Here is a 5,463-nt window from a genome sequence, read left to right on the forward strand (position 1 = left end):
ATTTGTTGTTCAGGAAACCTGCTCAGGCTTTTCCATTCTTTCCTCACAAACAGGAAAATTTCTCCTGGGCCTGTGTGCAGGCAGATCCCTGAGGAGAGCAGGTGGGACATGGTGCAATGGGCTGGGACACCCAGCTGCAGAGCTCAGGGGACAAGGTTCTGCTGCAGGGCACAGGGATGTCAGTCCCAGATGGGTGATGTCAGACATGGTGAGGCTGGGGGTGAGGAGCAGGTTGTCCAAACAGGCTCAGCCTGCAAGGGGCTCATTCTTCTGCATGCCCAGACCTCCTAAGGAGACATTCAGCATCAAGATCACTTGGGAAATGCTTTAGTCATCTCTTCTCTGAACTGTAATTTAAAACAAAATACTCACTTGATTAAAGAAAAAAAGTGATGAGGCGTACTTAGAAATATTCCTCCTTAAAAGAATTCTAAACTGATCCCAATCAGCTGCACAAGCCCTGAAGTAAGACAAAGAGCTCCTAAAGGCTTTCTGTATTTTAATCAGCCTCACAGTGGATTTGGGGCTGAGTCCAGGACCCTGAGGGACTGAGAGAAGGTTGAAGAAGCTGCTCAAGGAGGCAGAAGCAAAACTCCAAGTCCCTTGGAGCATCAGTGGCCCCACTGAGGGCAGGGAGTGCCAAAGGCTCCCCAGGGACTGGTGAGAGCAGATCCTTGAGGGCAGGATTGCAGGAGCCCGAGGCTGTGAGCAGGGAACTGCAATGCTGAGCAAGGCCTGGGCTGGCTGGAGGAAGCAGAAAGGCCAAGGCCTGAGCCCAGGCCTGGCCCAGCAGGGCCTGTCCCTCACGGGTGGCTCGGGGCTGTTGCTGGGGCAGTGGGATGGCAGGGGCAGCAAGGACAAATGTCATCAAGCTGTGTGACACTCCAGATGCTCATGGAACCAAGGGCCAGTGTGACACAGCAGGGCCTGATGGAAACAAGAGGCCATGGTGAGCCTGCAGGGCTGGAACACCCCAGAACACTGAAATGCTGGGGGTGACCAATGGTTCCTTCACTTGAGTTTCATGCACAAGAGAAACCCCACATACTCTCAACATGGCCAGGTGCAAAGAAGATTCTTGGAAGGAATGGACCCACAAGGATCATCAAGTCCAGCTCTTGAGTGAATGGCCCACACAGGGATTGAACCCACAACCTCAGTGATACCAGCACCATGCTCCAACCAACTGAGCTAAGAGGTCCAAATGACACAAAATTTTACAGGCAACATATAGACAATCAAAGAACTTGGGCAGAAGATTTATACAAGCTCCAACTCACAATAAAACTCTTCTCATAGCATTAACATAATTAACACAAGACCATTTAACCTAGAAACCTTTAGCCCTGGAGATGTTAAATTACCCAAAACCGTTCCAGGTAAGTAGGATTAGACAAAGAAATAGAGAACAAAAGAAGCACAGAAGACCCATAGACAGAAATGCACACAGGTACCAGCTGCTCAAGTTCCAGCATAGCTCACAGAAAAACCCCAGCAGACAGCAGAATTCCAACCACAGCTGACCTCGAGCTCCAGCTTTTAATCCCCTGAGCCTGTATGGGCCCGCCCTTTGGGTGGGATTTCCAGTTGTTTGCCCAATCAGAGTCAGGGCTTGTGCCTGCTGCTAGTGTGTGACTGATTGACAGCTCAGCCAATCAGAGCTGGGTTAATACTGCCCCTTCTGTGTTATTGACACATTGACCAATCAGAGCTGGCTTAACATCACCTCTGATGTATGATTGATTGACAGCTCGGCCAATCAGAGCTGGGTTAGCATTGCCCGTGCTGTGTGATTGGCAGCTGTGCCAGGCCATGGCTGGGGGCGGGGCTCTGTCCCACCACAATCCCAGGCCTGACCCAGCCCTGGCCCCACACGGGCATTCCAAGCATCCCGAGGTGCCTGGGACATCGATCTCATCCAGCCTGCGACCATGGTGACACTGTGGAACCTCATGGAACCAAGGGTCAGTTGTGACACTGTGGGGCCTCATGGAACTGAGGAGTCCATTGTGACTGATGAGTAAGATGTCTTTAAAGATAATTAAATGAACTGAAAGTATGGGTGTTAATATCTTTGAAATGGGTCATAATTTCTCTACTAACTACAAGCAGCAGGTTTATTACAGAGCCCAGTCAGCTTGGCTCCTGAAACAGACAAGGGTCTGCATGAGCTTTAGTTTATGAACTTTGGGGTAAAATGACAAGTTAAAGGGGGGATATGGGGTAGGAAATTTGGGAAGGCTGTACCTTCCTAGTACCTCAGCCAATGGGGAAAGGAAGAGGGCAATGTGCATCTGGGAGTTTAGGATAAAGGAGGCTGCCGCCTCCAGAACCTCAAGAGTGAAAACTGCATGAGCGTGTGCCCTGGTGGACTCTTTCCCTTGACTGAAATAAAGTTGCAGACTCTCCTGTCTCCTTAATGGACACTGGCTTTTCATAGCGTGATTTTCTGTATGTGACACTATGGAATGTGACGGAACCAAGGAGCCATTGTGACACATCAAGGCCTCAGTGGAACAAAGGAACCATTGCTGACAGTACAGAACCAAGGGGCTGTTGTGACAATACAGGTCCAAGGACACCATGGTGACACCATGGAACCTCATGGAACCAAAGAGACCATTGGGACATTCTAGTGCCTCATGGAATCAGGGGGTGAAATCCCCTGTGAAACTCAGGACCCCTGTGGAACCAAGGGTCAGTGATGAAGCTGTGGGGCCCAGAGAACCAAGGAGTCATTGTGACACAGTGGGGCTGCATGGAGCCCAGGGGCCGTGGTGACACTGCAGGACCTTATGGATCAAGGGGCGATTGTGACACTACAGAAGCAAGGAGAATATTGTGACAAGGAGAATATTGTGACACTGTGAGGCCCCATGGAACCAAGGGAGCATGGAACAGGTCTGGCTGGCTGGGCCTCTCGGGGGCCACCTGACAGGTCTGGCTGACCTCGGCATGTCGAGGACCACTGCTCATCTGCCCCTGAAACACTGGGGCTCTGTGCTTTCCTTCCTGTGGAAAAGAACCGTCCTTCTCCAGGTGCCTGTGGCCAAAATTGGGAATCTGCCTCCAGAATTCCCTATATCCAAGGAGAGCTCCCAGGCAAAAGCTGCCATGACTGACAAGTCAGGCTGGCCTTGGTTTCCTGAGGGCTGGCTCTCATCTGCCTTTGAAACACTGGGGCTCTGTGATTTCCTAAAGAAAAGAACTCTTCTTCCATTCCAAGCACCTCCAACCACAACTGAGAGTCCACCTTCAAAAATCCCTATGTCTGAAGATGGACACCAGAAGAAAGGTTTCCGGAGAGACAGGTCAGGCTGCCTTGGCCTAAGGGTGGCCACCTTTCATCTTCTTCCAGAACATTTGGACTTCACATTTTTATTTCCTATAGGAAAAACCATCCTTCTTGACCAGGCGTCCATGGCTGAAAGTGGGATCCTGCCTCAAAAACTCCGTACATCCAAGGACTGCTCCCAAGTGAAAGGTGCCAGGACAGAGAGGTTGGGATGCCCTTGGCCTCTGGGGGGCTGCCTCTTACCTCCCTTTGAATCACTGAGGCTCTGTGCTTTCCTTCCTAGGGAAAAAATGTGTCCCTTTTATGAGTGCAGATATGGCTGAAATTTGGATTCTATCTCTGAAATTCCCTATATCGAAGGATTGCTTTCAGACAAAAACTGTCAGAACAGAAAGGTCTGCCTGGCCTTGGCCTCTGATGGTCATCTTTCATCTGCCCCTGAAACACTGGTATTCTGTGCTTCCCTGCAAAAGAACTGTCCTTTTCCTCCAGATGTCCATTTCTGAAATAGATATTCCACCTCTAAAATTCTGTATATCTGGGGATTACTCCCAGAAAAAATCTGCAAATACCATCAAGTCTGTCTGTCCTTGGCCTCTGGTGACTGCGCCCCATCTGCCCCTGCAGCACTGGGGCTCAGTTGTTTTCTTCCTATGGAGACCATTGTGACACTGTGGGGCCCCTCAGAACCAAAGGGCCATTGTGACCCTGCAGGGCCTCATTGTGACACTGCAGAAGCAAGGAGAACATCGTGAGACTACAAGGTCCCATGGAACCAAGGGGACATGGAACAGATCTGGCTGGCTTGGCCTCCTGGGGGCCACCTCTCAGGTCTGGCTGTTCCTGGCATGTTGAGGGCTGCTGTTCATCAGCCCCTGGAGAACTGGGGCTCTGTGCTTTCCCTCCTATGGAAAAGAACCATCCCTATTTCCAAGTGCCCGAGGCTGAAATTGGTACTCCCCCTAAAGAGTTCCCTATATACAAGGGTCCTCCCAGACAAAAACTGCCAGGACAGACAGCGCTGCCTGGCCTTGGCCTCCTGAGGGCTGTCTCTCATCTACCACCAAACACTGGGGCTCTGTACTTGCATTACAGTGGAAAAGAATTGCCCTTGTCACCTAAATGTCAATGACCAAAACTGGGATTCTACATCTAAAATTCCATTCATCCATCCAAGGATTGCACCCAGACAAAAGTATCCAGGACAGAAAAGTCTGGCTGCCTTGTCCTCTGATGATTTTCTTAGAATATGAGAAGAATGTTTTAATTTGCCCACACCTGGGAGAGGGTCCAGATGTCTCCCAAGGTGGGGTTTGGAGGCTGCAGGAACATGACCACTACATAAAGGAGCTCTGTGCTGAGTGGGGTGGAGACTGAGGACAGCAGAGGAGAGCCCAGATTAGACACAGGGACAAAGGAGTTTCTCTCCCAGGGCAGGGCTGTGATGCAACACATCCCCCAGAAGGAGTTTGGAGCAGCCCAAGGCTTTGTGTGTGCAGGCAGAGGCAGGCAGGAGGCAGAGCTGTCAGCAAAGGAAGGGGCCAGCGAGGTGGGGCAGCCGGGGGATGACGACAGCCTGCAGGGACAGAGGCGCAGGGCATGGACACCGTAGGACAGCCTGGGCTGCAGAGGCCACAGGGATGGGCAGCAGCTGAAAGGCCCTGACACAGCCAAGTCCTGCAGCACTTGGGCCATGCAGGCTGGCCCTGGGCCTGAGGCCAGCAGGGGACAAGTGAGCCTTGCTGTGCTGGGGCCTCATTGCCTCCTTGTCCCTGCTCAGCAGCCTGGCAGGGGCCGCCCCATGGTGCTGCCCTTGGCATTGCACATGGCCAGAGCCCAGTGGCCCGGGAAGAGCCCTGAGCAATGAGGGAGGGACAGGATGTGCCTTGCCAGGGGCTGGGGCTCAGCCCTTGGCCCTTTGCATTCCTGTAACACATCCAGGTGTGCTCAGCATCAGAGACACCTTTCCCTTGTTTGTCCCCACCTGTCATCACTGCCACCAGTGTTTTCCTTTTACTGGAACCTGGGGACACTTTCTGAGTCATATCCCTCAGTGGGACCCATTACAACTTCTATAAACTTTGGAGTTTCAATTGAATTTTGAGTTCTTGAGAAGTTTTCCTTCAGCTCCCTCTCAGGGACTGATGTCCAGGGACTCAGCACTGTTG

The sequence above is a fragment of the Sturnus vulgaris genome, unplaced genomic scaffold, assembly GCF_052056855.1.
Source record: "Sturnus vulgaris isolate bStuVul1 unplaced genomic scaffold, bStuVul1.hap1 Scaffold_192, whole genome shotgun sequence".
NCBI lineage: Eukaryota > Metazoa > Chordata > Aves > Passeriformes > Sturnidae > Sturnus > Sturnus vulgaris.